We start from the raw sequence: 15,634 nt of genomic DNA, 5'->3' as shown, positions 1-15,634 counted from the left end.
GAATTAACTGTCACAACATACATAGGGAGAGGAGGCCAGAGAAAACCCTATAGGGATCTGACCTACTGCCTTGTACATACTTACGCTCTGGCCACACCAGACCAGCTACATTCCAGTCTCTCTTATAAGAGAGCCTTTCAAAATTAAAGGGACTGAGCAAAGAAATCATGGGACACGAGTAGAATGGGATGACCAGTGCGCACTGAAAAGGGAGAGGTGCATCTCCCACACCTGGCACTACTCGCCTGACTTCTCAACTGCACACCTTTGCATATGCTATTCCCTCCACCTAAATGCTTTTCCATCTTTCCCAATCCCGCAGCACATATGAGTTTGGGAAATGGTAAATATCCAACGGATGAGCTGGCTCTTACGGGGGTTTACCAGTGAGCCAGTTATCCTACACCTGCAGGGTGGGATTCTGGGGGCAGCTGGAAGTGGGGAGAGGTTGATCTTTGCATATTGGAAAGGCCTACAGTGAACAGTTAAGTGAAAAAGAAGTAGGTCACAAGTAGTGTGTCTTACGACCCAATTTTTTTGTAAAAAGAAAATTCCATATTTACATGTTTGTTTATGCATAGAAAAGTCTGCATTAACAATGATTACTTCTAGGGAGTCAGGAGTGGTGGAGTAGAGAATATGAACAGGAACTTTTTGCTTTTTATTTTCTACTTTCTAATGTGTTCATTTTTTTTTTCCAATGGGCATTATATTAATTTTATAATTAAAAATCTAATAAAGATTTTTAAATGTGCTTGGGGAATAGAATAGCGATGCTTCCAAAATATTTGCAATTGGCCTTTGTCACAGACATAGCAAGCTGTGAGTTATCATGTTGGGTGCACGTATTGTATTTCTTCAGCTACACCATGAGGTCCAAGACAGTAGGGCTGGATCTAATAGCAGAACTGATACAGAAATCGCAACACTAACTCCACATTTGCTAAGTGCCAGGGAACTACCTACATCCTCTAGTTAATTTCATTTACTTGTACATCTTTAGATCCCCTATAAAGCTCTGGGCAGGGCTCAATAAATATTTTTGCTTGCAGAGGGTGGTTGGTGATGCTTTGGGGAAACACACAATTGGGGTTCCCTTGTTCAACTGTGAACACTGTTCCATGCAGGCAGGGCTTTAAAATGTCCTTCCTCGCAAAAGGAGACAGTAGGTAGCAATGCAGAGGATGAGCTCTACCTCCACTCCAGGCCAGAATTCTAAAGGTGTGGGTTCTGGAACACACTAGATCGCATTTCCCAGAGTGGGATCTGTGCAGCCCCAGTCCTGCACAGAGCTCTATGAAAAAGAGTTCTATGATTTGGAAACTGCTACTCACTACCACTCTTTTGGAGATTCACATGTGAGCACATTAATAACTGAAAAGTCCTGCTTTTGTAAAGAAGCACGTTTAACTTTGTTCAACCCCAAATTTCCCCCAAATCATTTGATCACAGAGTCTGCTGTTTCACGAACAACTCTGGACATGTTTCACGTAATATGCTTTGGAAGGTGCTGCCCTCGAATGTTCTCAATCGGCTGCCACCAAGAAATGTTTGATCCCACTTGGAGGCAGATCACGGCACCACCCCAGGCTTGGAATAGCCAGTACCGAGTGCTCCAAGTTTCCCTCAATCTGATCAGACCCCAAAGACAGCAAAGGCACAGATGGAAGCAAGACATCCTGTCTGCCAACTGCCAAAAGGGCACCCCCCAGCTAATTCTTGGAGCATAGTATAGCTGCACAAAAAGAATGTGAGATCTGGAGTCAGAGAGACCTGGGTTTGAATACCAGTTCCACTGTGGACTTGCTGTGTGGCCTTGGGGAAGTCACTCTACCTCTCTGGGCCAGTTTCTACATTTAAAAATGGGGATAAAAAGCCCTCCCTTGAAGACCACTTTGAGGAGTGGACATACCATGTAGGGGATCCCTGAGAAGGGAGAGCTGCAATCACTATCCCACCAGTTTATTCACTTCTACCACTGCTCTGCTCATCCCAGAACTGACCCCTCTTTGCTTCTCTGGGTTTTTATCCCCCAAACACAAGGAGTGCTCCTGGCACAGGACCTACGTGGCCTGCAGACGCATAAGACTTCCAAGAACACTCCAGGGACCTATGGCAGATGTAAGACTCGTCAGATAGAGTGAAAATCCGAACAGGAAAGCCTTGGACAGAAATGCCATAATTTTTCTTGTTGTTATAATAAAACTGAGGCGTCATCATTCTCAAAAGAATCTTGTGTTTTTTAAAAATAAAGGAGAAGAAGAAGGAAAAAAACTACTTGCACTATTTGTGGCAGAAACAGACACAAGCATAACCTCTGGAGTCGGCCAGCCCTGGGCTGGAGTGTCAGCTCCACGGTGTCCTCGCTGGGCAGCTCTGGAGCAACGACTAACCCTCTCTGTGCTCGCGATGCCTCCATGTGTAAAATGGAGAGCAAGAAGAGTAACTTCATGTTAGTCATGTAAATCCGGGCGACGTGCTGGCAGAGGACCTGGCCCTGGTCGGCTCCCCATATCACTATGAAATGACTACTATTAATTATTACGCACAGGGTGCTTGGTTCCTTTTGCTGATAACTTTTCCCTCTCCTGTCCTTCTTTCCCCTTGCCCCTCCCCTGCACCCTTTTTTCTTTCCTATCAATGCAAAACAAAAAAAGCCGTGCCTGCTGCGCGGCCCCCGAGCGTTTTCCAGGAGCGGGGCCCACGCCGGGGCGGGCGCCGAGAGTCGCTGGCCGCCGGGGTCCCCACCCGGCGCCCCGCGGCCCGACGGAGATGCGCACCCCCGGGCCCGGGGGCGGGGGAGGGTCGCCGCGGTCGGAGGGGGTCCCCGCGCGCCCGTCCCCCCCACCCCGACAGCCGGACGCGGCGTCCCCCCGCCCGGCGGCTGTGCTGCCCGGTCCCAGCGGGCCCGCCTCGCCGCCGCCGCCGCGCTCGCTGCCTCGTGCATGCTAATTAGGCCCTAATTTGATTTCTGTCCTATCCGTGCGAACCCCATTAAAACCCAATTCTGCTGATTACCAACAGCTTTCTTGCTACGCAACGCCTCTCCCTCCCAGGGCTGCTCCGCGCGGGGAGGAGCGGGGCCCCGCCGCCCCGGACGCGCAGTGTCCCTGCGACCCCGCCCCGGATTCCCCAGGCCCGGCTCCGGGCCCGGGGCTCGGCTCCCCGGCCGAGTCACGGGGGCCGTTTCTTAGGAAACAATGGGATCGTAGAAAGCTGGGATCGGGCAGAGTTGGGCACACGGAGGTCACCAAGTCCCGCCTCCCACGCCCTGCAGGAATTCCCTGGACCGGCGACTGTCTCCCCCCTCCCGGCCGCCAGTGCCTGGGCTGTTCCCGGCACCGGGAGCTCCCTCCCTCCGTCAGGGAAGCTGAGTTGGGTTCAAGTTACGCCCCCCCTCCGCCGTGTAACCTTACACAAAGCTCTTGACCTCTCTGGTCCGCAGTATCCGCATCAGTAAACTAGGAGCGATGATAACATTTGCCTCCTGGGACTGTTGGGAGCAGAAAACCCAGACACAGGCGAAGCCTGGGAAGAGTGCCTGACACAGTGAGTGCTCAGTAAAAGGGAGCTCTGAGAGGTGAGCCCTGCAGAGCCCCTTATCTCTCCCTCCCCCCCAGGGTGAGGGAGTGAGGCACTTGCCAAGGTATAAAATTTAAGGGGGAGCCCAAAATCTCAGAAATCAGGATAAGTAATATTTTAATGCAGTATTTTATACTGAAAAGCCATGCCAAAAAAATCAACGAGGAACAAATCAGGCAAAATTTAAATAAAGACAAAACAGATTAGGGTACAGCAAGAGAAGCCCACAAGTGCAGCTTGGAAGCCTGTCCTTCAAAATTTTGATATTTTGTTCACCCTACATTTTTTTGGCATTCATTCTGAGTTTCTCAATATTGCATTCAACACTGTTTATCTTGATCACTGCGTTTTTGGGTGTCCCTTTTACTTTTGCACCCCTAGTTCCAGCCCTGAGTAGCAGCCACAATAAATAACCCGTCAGAGCCTCAGCTTTCTGACCTGCGAGATGGGCCCAAGGATGACTGTTTATAAGCATGTTTTGAGAATTAATAAGCATGCAGCGTAATTCAAAGCGTCTGCTCTAGAATCTGGGCAAATTCAGACCCCTTCTTTGCCACTTACAGACTGGTGGGGTGGCAGATCACAACCTCTCTGTGCCTCTGTTTTCTTATTGGGATGACAGGGGCACTAACAGTGTTAGCCTAGAAAGGCTGCTGAAGGGTTAATTCCAATAATGCTCACAAAGCACCCAGCATGGGCTTGGCACATGGCAGGACATCAATTCCTGTTGCCGCTACTATTAGTTGAAAGAATACGCTTGAACTTGACTATCTCTGGCCCAGCATAAGCCCCGAACAAGTGGGGGTAGTGAGGATTATTTGACATCATTTTTGTAAGGTGCCCAGCACATAGTAGGCGCTCAGTTGACTGAAAGAGCCAGAGGGGCAGAGACCACTTTTGACTTGTTCCCCACCACAGCCCCTAAAGGATGCACACAGTGGGTCTGCAAGAATATTTACAGAATGAATCAATGGTTAAGCGATGCAAGACAGTCCATCCCATCTCTGGTTTCTGGAACCACTGGGAACTTTTGTCCTTTCACGGGCCTGACATCGTCAACCCTGTATAACAGCAATCGATGCTGTTGACTGGGTATTCCTTCCTGCGTACACCCCGCCCCCCTGGAAGGGGCTTGTCCCGCTTCAACTCTCAAAAACCAAATGTAATGTCTCCAGAAGCTTTCATGTTTGGCCCCCTGGCCTCGTCAAGAAAGCTAAAGAAGGAGGATAGGAACGCACTCCTTCTATAGCACCTGCAGCCAATTTCCTGACGTCGCCATGGGCCAGAAGCCCTTTCACCATGAAAATGCCCTTGGTGCGGCAAGAATTATAGAAACTCTTTGGGAAGTGTGTGAAGGCCGTCCCATATTAGTGAAGGCTGCTTCGCTCATGAACTTGGTTGCCTGACTCCTGCAGGCATTTGAGTTGGCACCCTCGGGTCCCTCTGGAGCCTCCCTACCCGGACGCCTGGCCCTGGCCCTGCCTTGTCACCTGCCAGCTCCAGACTCTGGACTTTCAACAGGGCCACATACGGTGAGGTTTGAAGCCCGGCCTTGGCTTTTGACCTTTCTTTGACCTTGACCTTTGACACCCCCCCTTCCAGTGCCCTGAAAGTAAGAGGCAACTCTGAGGCTACTTTCAACATCTGGAGGAGTGGCCTGGCAGACCTGTCCATCCTCACTCACCTCCCTTGCTCCTCGGGCATGCAGTTTCTGGGGCCTAGCTGAGGTTCAACAGCTGAGACGCATGGAGCAAAGCTCTCCTCTCGTTCTCTTGGCCTTGAGGTCCAATCAGGTACCACACAGCCTTAGGCAAGCCTCAGGTTCTCCATCTGAAAAATGGGGATGATCACAATATCACAACTTTAATAATCATATTACCTGTCCTCTCAGGACCAGGGGTGTAAATGAGAACTTAAATCTTTAAGAATTCTAAAGTATATCCAAAAATTCTGTATTACGGAAGTCGCAGTGTTGAACGGAGCTTAAGGGTGAGGCTGCCTACATTTGAATCCTGACTCTGTGTGACCTTGACCCAGTTCACTGATTTTCTCTGCCTCGGGCTCCTCATCTTGTCGCCCATTACTCCTGATTACTCATAACACATTATAACGAAATCATTTTATAGAGTTGCCGCCAAACACTTAGATGAGGCGACTGGTTTAAAATAAGCATGCAATAAATTGTCATCGCTATGATTACTTTTACTTCCCATCCAACAGAGGGGACACAGCAGCGGTGGTGAAGGACAGTGAACTTAGAAGTATCATGGGGGGTGACTGTGCATGAGAGCTTCTATCACCTGATGAAGGGAAACCAGGTGCGCGTAGACCAGCGGGGCCCAACTGGGGGCGGTTCTGCCCTTCCAGACACCTGTGGGCAATGTCTGGAGACACTCTGGTTTGCCACACAGAGTGGAGGGTGCTCTTGGCCAAGGATGCTGCCGAACGCCAACAATGCACAGGATAGACGCCCAACAAAAAAGAATCGGCCGGCCCCAGGTGCCAGCCGTGCCAAAGTTGAGAACCCTGGGGGGTAGACAGACCCCCTCATGTTCCTGTGTGTGTCCAGGATGGCGCAGAGCAGGCACGCCTGCAGAGAATCCAGCACCAATCCGTGCTCCCATCAGTGGAAGGAGGCCCCTAGTGTGGGCCCGACTATGTGAGGTGTCAGCGCTCAGCTCAGACTCCTAGAAGGTAAGACTGACGCCTCCCCAAAGCCTGCTGTGCTCCCCGATCATGCCAGGTCCAAGTGTAGCTGCTCCCCCTGCCCTTCCTTTATGCAACACTGGGAAGTGGGACCAGAAGATGCCAGAACGTCAGCAGGACATTCTCTCATCGGCAACTGGCTCACTGGGGGACCAGAAGTCAGAAGGTGCTCCTTTCTGACAGCTCTGAGAAAATCTGCTCTGGATCAGAAATCAGTCTTTGGAGTTCCTGGAACATGAGATTATTCTCATGGGCCGTTTGGAGTCGACTCCCAAGTGGTGACGGCCTTCCTTGCTAGGCTCCAGGCAGGAACTGAACCAAACCATCGTCCCTGGGACGCACTGAGGATCAGCGGCTTGCACCATGGGCACCTGCGCTGCACTAAGCTGGGAGGCCCAGAGCATGGGGACCCCCTCGTGGCCCGGAGGAAACAGTCCTGCAACTCCAGACAGCTACTCCGTAGCTAAGACCTAGTCCTCTTTTGGCAGAGGACACTGCTAGGCGGCCGGCCGGGTCTCTGGGATATGTTGTGAGTTCCAGCTTTGGAGATGGCTCTCTGGGTAGCACACGGCTCCCCTTCCTCACCTCTCGAATAGACGAGGCGGCATGTGACATGCTACACGCTGGACGCAGAGCCGGGATGCCTGGCTGTACCATCCATATGGGGTGGGAGTTTGCACCCCTCATGTATTAGCTTTTGGGGGTGGTTGTAACAAATTTCCACCAGCTTGGGTGGCTTAAAACAACAAAATGTTTTAAGGAGCCCACACGTCCGAAATCAAGGTGTTCGCAGGGCCATGCTTGCGCTAAAGTTTCCAGGGGAGGATCCTCCCTTGACTCTTCCAGCTTCTGGTAGCTGCATCCCTCTGATATCTGCCTCTGTGGCCACACGGCTTCTCTTCTGCGTGTGTCTGCTCTCTGCCTGGCTAATTGATAAAGACAGGTGGGGTCTCTTTTAGGGCCTACTTGGATGATACAGGATGATCTCCTCATCTCAAGATCCTTAACTTAATCACCGTGACAAAAACTCTCTTCCCAAATAAGACCACATTCACAGGTTCCATAGATTTCATGGAGTTATCTGGTTGGGGGGCGCATTTTTCCACCTACCGCAATCACTCATTTTGAAAAATGACAGGCCGATGACACCTAGGTGACCCTCTGGCTCTGAAATTCTGCAGGCGATCCTCAGAGAATAGGCTGCCTCTGTCCCAGAATCTCAAATGGATGCTTTTCAAAGCACTTTCACACCTGTTATTTAGCTTTGTGCTGCCGACCTCCTAATGAGGCACCTAGAGGGGCTAATGTTAAACCCATCTAACTGACGAAGCAGCTGAGACCTGGAAACTCCCAACTCACTCTCTCCTTGGGTTATTCAGCAAATTAGAGCCAGGAGCAAACCTCTCGGTTTTCCCGGGGCCATCCTTCTACTGTGGAACCACTCACCATGATGCGCTTTGTTCTGGAAGCCAAGGAAGGCGATGAGTCAAAGCCTGCCATGCAGATGCAAACCCGCCCAGAATCCCTAACGCACTCTCTTTTAAGGTGGGGTGTTGGAAGGGCTGCATTTGAACTCACTGTGGCCCCGGGTGGCAGCAAGTTCTCACAGTCTGGCTGCGCAGGGTCCAGAGACCTCTTCCTCCCTGTGGGAATCTTCCTAAGCAAGGGGATTTTCCCCAAACCCAGGAACTGAGGGGCTGTTGGGGACATTAGCAGCATTAGAAAGACCTGCTTTGCCTCCAGATGAGAAAGATTTCAAGAGTCTTAGGACTGATCGAATTCAGGGATGGGTAAGGGGGTGGGGGTCGAGAGTCCTTGCGCCAGGGGGAGTAGGGGTGGGTAGAACCACCCCCCGCCTTTTAAATCTAACTCAGAAATGAGGATGAGGGGGTAATTACAGCCAAGTGTTTGGAGACCTTGAGAAGGAACAGGCAACATCGACACAAGGTATCATTACATTCCTGACTAGTCAGGAAGAGGTTGGGGGAACTAGTTAGGAATGGGCTAGATGAGATGTGAGTATACTGCCTTAAGATCTCCGGAGGGCATGGCGGGTGTATGGGCTGGAAATGACCATTATTTATTTATTGCTTTTGTTAAGTGACTGGGTGCTATGCTGGATGTGTGTGTCACGCAGACATAGATAAACCACCCGAGGGTCAACCCTTGGTAGGTGGGTGGAAGTTAAAAACTCTCCCCTCCTCTTCCTGCAAACAACATCTTCCTCACAGGCCTAAGATGGTGCCAGAAATCCCCACCATTAGCTACCGGATCCTTGGGGGTAGCCTGCAGAAGCTGCACATCTAGGCTAAGGCATTTCATTACCTGGGAGGAGGAAGGCAATTGCAGGCTCTACGAAGAGCACACCCTGACTTAGCTCATTTCACCCAGTCCTGGCCATTGGTGCAGCAGGAACCTGGGGCCTCCTGGTGTGCACAGTGGGGAAGGGCTTGGCCCAGGGCTGCTGGATCCCTGCTGGGTGTGTCTGTGGGAAGCCAGGGGTCAGCAAGATTGGAAGATGGGGAGGGAAGGGTCAGTGCAGACAGCCACCAAATGGCTTACAGATTCAGGGGAGGAAATAAGACACCACCACTAAGCAGATGTTTAACCAGCTCTCAGAGCAAGGGAGCAACTTCAAGGGCCAATAGCAGTTCCAACTACCACACGGAGGATGGTTTTTAACTGTTGGTGGTTCACGGGTCTCTGAGAAACCCAGGAGAGACTTTTGGATGCCCTCCTTTGAACAATGCACTTTCCTGTGTATGCAGACATGCACACACAATACATACTTTGTATGCAATTTCCGGGGTCCACTGATCCCTGCAGCCCACGCCAGGACCCCGGTCAGAGACACTTCTTTACCACCTTCAAATACGGTGCTTTCACTTCCTTAGTTTGAAAGGGCTCAACAACCCTGGAACGTAGGTGCAGCATTGCCCACTTCCTTAGACCACAAACCAGAGACCCTGAGAGAGCATGCAACATGCTTCAGGTCCTGCAGCTCATGAGTGTCAGAGCTGGGACCAGGACTCCCCTCCTGCACAACTCGAGGGGACTCCACCTCATCCAATTCTGTGTTGTACTTCAAAGAATGTCCTTTACAGAGAACACAAGGAGAGTGGTTTCCCTTTGGAGATGGGTGATGTGGCTGCCTTGGCCAACCCAAGCCTGGGTCTTCTGAAACCATTTCTTTAGAGCTCATTTATAGGCATATATGCAAAAGGGCCAACCAAGTGATAGAACTAATGAGTCCTGGGGGGATTTAGACAGAGATGTAATTGCTGAAGACTTTGATGGCTAAGCTTCCAAATGGGAGAATATTTCTAAGTCACCTATTCATCCAACAAATTCATATGTGGAGCACCTCCCACGTAAATTACAGCTCCCTCCCTTGCCCCCTTGAGTAAAACCAAAACTCTTTGCAATGGTCTCCATGCTCCAGCAGGGCCTGTGTCTTGCCTTTCTCCCTCTCCTCACCTCTTGCTACTTGCTCCCTGATGCATTACACTCTACCAACCCTGATCTTCTGTCAGGCCCTAGCTCTTCCCAAGCTTTCCCACCCCAGGGCCTTTGCACTTGCCGTTCCTCCTGCCTCGGAATCTTTTTGCCCTGGCTCTTCCCGTGGCTGGCTCAGTCTCATCCTTTAGGTCTTAGCTTGAATGTCACTTTCTCAGAGAGCTCTTCTTTGACTTTATCTAAGAATATCCCTTCATGATTCTCCAGCCATCTGTTTCTTTCTTCTTAGAACTTATAACAATCTGTAGCTGCTTTCATGTCTTTATTTGCTTATGTACTTATTATCTATGGCTCCTTTGACCATCTAAAGTTCTACGAAGGTGGCAGCCATGTTGTCTTTATATCCTCAGCCCCTGGCCTATAATAAGGACTTAATTACTGAAGAATGAATAACTGAAAAGTATTTTTGGAAGCAGGAGTATTCCTTAGCCACCACTTTACCCTACTTACTGCAGTAATACAACCATCATTTGGCTCCAGAGTGGAGTGTGACGCTGCCCTCATCTTGAGCTGGTGGGATCATGACTTGCCAAGATGGAGGCCTCTGGGGCCATCTGAGAAACCAAGTTGAAAAAAGATAAAGGTCCTATCGCATCAGCTTTTGGAAGCAAGAAGAAATACAGTGTAAGGGGCAGGTCATGATGCTCCTAACTTAAGACAGTGATGCTAGCTTAAAAAAAAAAAAAAAAAAAAAGTCTTGCCAATCGGATCCATTGTCTAAGGAAACCACCCTATGGACAGTTTGGTGACAAAACCTGAAGAATAGGCAATGGGCAACACAAGGGTGGCAGGGGACTTTTGGAAGTTGTATTGCTTTCTTAGGAAAATGCTGCTGGCTTCTGGAATTGCAGTTTAATTAAATTCAGTTGGCTGGATACCTTCAAAGGCTGTTCCAGGTTCTTACCAGCCCTCACAGACACAGGCGTCTTCCAGGCAAATGTGGGAGCTGGAGAATGGTGAAGCAATCGCTCGCAAGATAAGGCAGGCACCCTCCAATCACGGATCATACCCACAGGCATGCAGGGGGAGGGGGGGGTCGGGGAGGCAAGCAGCCGAGGGACCTGAGCGCCCTGTCCTTCCTCCACCCACTCTATCCTGCCGCCTGGGGACAATGAAGGGCGAGGCGGTGTTTTCCCCACGGAGGTGATGTGGGGCAACCGGGGCACTCAGAGAAACACCAAAAGGGGCAGACATTCCCACCTCCCCTGATTTCTCAGACTCTCTTCTGATTTCTTCAGATGTAGACTCTCCCAGGGTGACTCACCTCTAACCAGGGGTGGAGCCTACAAGGTAGGTTTCTCAGGGTTGATCTTTCCGTGAAGAGAGGTTTGGGGGCCACAGGGCTGCTGCCAAACTGAACCGACCTTTGCCACGCACGTATCCCAGGACTACACTAGGTGCACGCACACCTTCCATCTCATTTGATTGTGTCGACAATGTCTGGGAAAAGGTTTTGTTAAACCCATTTTCCAGATGAGGAAATCGAGGCCCAGAAAGGCAATCGTCACTCGCCCGAGATCACTCAGCTTCTAAGTGGCTAGCGGTGTAGGTCGAGATGGCACTACTTCCTTTTTTTTTTTTTTTTAAGATTTTATTTATTTATTTGACAGAGAGAGAGACAGCAAGAGAGGGAACACAAGCAGGGGGAGTGGGAAAGGGAGAAGCAAGCTTCCTGCCGAGCAGGGAGCCCGATGCGGGGCTCGATCCCAGGACCCTGGGATCATGACCTGAGCTGAAGGCAGTCGCTTAACCAACTGAGCCACCCAGGCACCCCTCTGGCACTACTTCTTGATCACCTATCACTATAGATTATCAGGCACTATTTTGGGTGCTATGGATATGGGTAAAAAAAAATGCAGTCCTTGACCTCAAAAAGTTTACTCTTTCTTTTACACTTAAGATTGCATCTTACATATTGATGTGTGTATTTGTCTCTTTCCCTGTTAGGCTGCACACTTTTTAAGAGCGGGAGCCTCACTTCAGCTTCCCAGGACTCCTTGGGCAGTCTGGTGAAGCCTATGGATCCCTTTTCAAAACCCTGCTTTTCAGTGCATAAAATAAAGCACATAGGATTGCAAAGGAAACCAATTATACTGTAATACAGGTATCAAAACATGAAAAGCCAACTGTGTGAAGTAGTAATATATGAGCTTCTTTATTATGTCCGGAGTAACAAGATCTCGCCACTGGTCTATCTGTTTCTGCAGTTTCTAAGTTTTGAGGAGCACAAACGATATTTTGCAACAACTGTTAGTGATAGGGAAGGCTCTGTGTTTGTGTGAGGGCTGAAGTCACAGGAACTGATGACACTACCATGGTTTGTCACCTGCGTTCCCAAGGGAAGAAAATACTGCCTTTCTATGAGAGGTTACTGAAGGTAAAAATGGTATTTTTCCCCCAGCTAGACGCATGGACCGCTGAATTCTAGCTATGCACCTACAAGGAGCTGACCATGCCAGACTTAGGACCCTTATGAACCAGGAGCATTTCCCCCACGGGGTGCCGCTGTCCATAAGCACCCAGCGCTGGTGCGAGGGCCGCAGTAACTCAGCTGGGAAGGATGCCTCCCGTGGTGGCTGTCCTATCTCTTTCCGATTGAGTGCGGGACTGTCTGGGTTTTCCATGTTATTGGGGAGGGTTCAGTGTTGACACTGATCAAGCCAGAAATAAAGGCAGGAGGGCACAATGGTCCCGAGCATGGCCCTGGGGGGCATTGGAGACCAGACTTACATGCAGATGCCCCCGCTCATTCATAACGGGTCAGGACTCAGAGCTCTCAGCTGCACAACGGGGCTGAAGATTGCGCCCTGGTGGGGTCGTTGAAAGGACCCAATGAGATAAGGGATGGAAAGTGTGGGTACAGTGCCTGTGCGTGGAAAGCACTCAATTAAAGAGCTGTCTGAGCACAACCTTGCCCCTTCCTTGCTTCTCTCGTGCCTTTCCGTGAAGTACAGCAGACGGCATTTGAATCAGACCTCTCCAGATTGCTGCTTCTGCATCCCACTTGGGATCCCACTCCAGGACATGGCTGTGTACAGCTGGGAGAACCTCCCCGTGGGAGCCACGGAAAGTTTCTCTCTTCCTCCCCACCGCCCAGCCCAGCCCAAGCTGATGAACTTGGCAGTGCATATTTAACCACCGACTTGATGGCTTTTCTTTTCTTTTTTTCTTGTCCACCAAAGCTGAGTTGCTGAGTGAATCGTTAAGGGAGTGAATTCCAAGAGCGTGAGCTTCTCTTGTTTCCCAGGACAGGTTTGGGCCAAGACAAAGCCCAGTGATGCCAACAGCAGTTGCTGGAACAGAGCAGCTTAAAGCTGACTTCTCGGCAAGCCTTTCGGGGCTCTGTTTGAACATTCTCCTCTCTTCTTCCACCCGGTGATTAAAGGAACCACATATAACTTTCTCCTTATGTCTTGTTCCGTTTCCTCCCCCATAGGCCCCTTTGGAAAGGCTCTGCAGAGTCCCTCTGTGTTTCTCAAACAGCCCCGGAGCTGTGGCCTCTTGATTTATGTTCGCTTGGCAACGTGAGGTTGAAATAGCCTGAGAAGCCTGAATAACTGGATACAGGCAATGGAGAAGGGTGGGGCAGGTGGGAGGGTCTGGTGGTGGCTTATGCTTAGCCCTCCCCCCATCAGACCAGAGCCGTGGACCCCAGAACCAGAGTGCAAAAGGAACATCAAACCAAGTGGCTGGAGTTTGAAAAAGAAGTCAAGATTGTCCAAAGAAACTCACAATATCAATCTTTTCTGGGTGCTCCTTGGGTTTTCTCCTTCCACAGATCCCTCCTCCTGTTCCCTGTTCATTTCCCCTGTGGGGGAAATAACAGAAATTTTAATCTCCTGATCTGGCTCATTGCAGGAACTCTCTCTAAATATCAGCTGAATTAAATACTTGTATAAAAGAAGTCGGGAGTCGACTTTTTTGAGTTTGGTTCTGTTACACATTTTGCCTGAGCGTGCAAGCATGGCTTTCAACCCCATACAAGGTTGTGTCTGTTCCCCGAATTAGACCTTGAGTGATTTGAGGGTAGGAACTATTCTTCCCTCCTTCTCTCCTGTCCTTATCCCCTTCCACAAATTTATTGAGCACCTACTAGATGCCATCATCATCTCCTCTCGGCCCCCACACCAGCACTGGTCTTGTCTGTGTTCTACCAGCTGCTGGATGAACAGATGAATGAAAAGACAGCATTTTAGGTGGGACTCCAGAAAGTAAGCCAAGACCTTCAGTTTTCCTAGAAGGTTGCACATGCGGTTAACATCTCAGAAATGGGAACCCAGGCAGCAGCGAAGTGGGCTGGGACTGGCACTAGGAATAAGGATCCCTGGCTGCCGGTCCCAACTCGGCCACCATCTTTCTGTAGGGGTCTGGGAACAATCTGTCTAACTTTTTGGGCTATTGTTGTCCCGTCTGTAAAATGAAACCAAGCTCAAGACTTCTTTCGTATCTAGAGTTCTGTGATTCTCCAGAACCGTTTAGTCCCAGATCCAGTGAAATCAGACCCTTCCATAACCGACTTAGGAGACCACCAGATTCACTCCCAGCATACTCACTTCTTGGACCGTCTCTTCTCCGTCTGATTGGAACTTCCAGTGTCTTTTTGTGTTCAAGAATCTAGAGTGGCTCCCAATTGCCTGTCATATGCATATGCTTTCCTCTCCTTGGCTTTCAAAAGATAAACAGTCTGTCCACTACCCACAAATCCACTGTATTTCTCAGCACTCAGCACTTGGAATCCCCCAGTCTAGGCAGGCTGCTTTCCTCCTTGACCCTGATCTGTCTCCAGGCCTTTACTTATGTGCCCTTCCTGACTTCTAAATCGTAGTGATTTCGTAAAGTCTCCATTAGAGTCAATGAAATTTATTTTTTTATTTTTTTATTTTTTTGGTTGTCAAATGATCCTTTATCGAAACATTTTCCTTTGTAGTTCACTAGCTGGGCATTCCACCACATCACTGTTGATGTCATCTATGATGTCATGAGGGTGGCGGCCGTCAACATTGCAGCCCACAGACTGGGCAGTCCCCAGGATTTCTTTAATGGCTTCAGAGAGTTCTCTGGCTAAAGACCGGTGTCGCATCCGTCGGGCAATATTGACAATCTCATCGAAAGTGGTATTTCCACTGTGCTTAATGTTTTTCTGCTTCTTTCTGTCTCTTGGTGGTTCCTTGAGGGCTTTGATAATCAGGGCAGGGGCAGAAGGTACCACTTCAATCTGGGCCTGTCTGTTCTGAATGGTCAGTTTCACCGTAATCCTTAGGCCCTTCCAATCACCGGTTGCCTTGGCGATGTCATCACCAACCTTTTTTGGAGACAGACCCAGTGGGCCGATCTTCGGGGCCAGGGCAGACGTGGCACCGACTTCGCCACCGGTGGATCTCAGGTACACGACTTTGATCTCATTGGGGTCGAACTTAGGCGGCATGGCGGAGGTGGCTGGTGTCGGATGAACCCGGATTCGGGACGACCGAAGAAAGTTGCACCTTTGCCGCCCCGAGCCGAAAGCCAAGAAAAAAGCAGTCAATGAAATTTAAATTGATTTTGAATAGATCACCCCAAAATAAGAACTTATTACAGGAAAGAAAAAATTAGCCATAATTCCACATCCAAAGACAAAGGTTTGTGAACACCTGGGCTTACTTCTTTTCAGTCTTTTTTCTTTTTAAATCTGAGCAGGGTTTTAGGGGATGAACCACAGACCTTACTTATTGATTGCCTAGGGTTGACTATGGGAGTTGCTTCTGATCTTTCACCATCGTCTACCTGTTGTGACGGCCATCCTGTCACCGAGCCATTTTACATGTCTTTAATTATTTCCTTGAGCTAAATT

The 15,634-nt window shown here is 49.8% G+C and overlaps 1 protein-coding gene and 1 pseudogene across 1 annotated transcript in view; both read right to left on the bottom strand.

Moving 5' to 3' along the window:
- The window catches only part of SPRING1 (SREBF pathway regulator in golgi 1), a 223,576-nt gene that overhangs the window by 51,120 nt on the left and 156,822 nt on the right, over positions 1–15,634 (bottom strand). The window contains exon 6 of the transcript XR_014139781.1: positions 5,267–5,412. The gene's annotated coding sequence lies outside the window, so the exon portion shown is untranslated. The remainder of the gene's footprint in view (positions 1–5,266; positions 5,413–15,634) is intronic.
- LOC102749824 (large ribosomal subunit protein uL11 pseudogene) lies at positions 14,669–15,337 on the bottom strand (annotated as a pseudogene).

This window comes from Leptonychotes weddellii, chromosome 13 (assembly GCF_054177405.1).
Source record: "Leptonychotes weddellii isolate Sample4059 chromosome 13, ASM5417740v2, whole genome shotgun sequence".
Taxonomy (NCBI): domain Eukaryota; kingdom Metazoa; phylum Chordata; class Mammalia; order Carnivora; family Phocidae; genus Leptonychotes; species Leptonychotes weddellii.
This window is presented reverse-complemented; position numbering and strand designations above follow the sequence as displayed.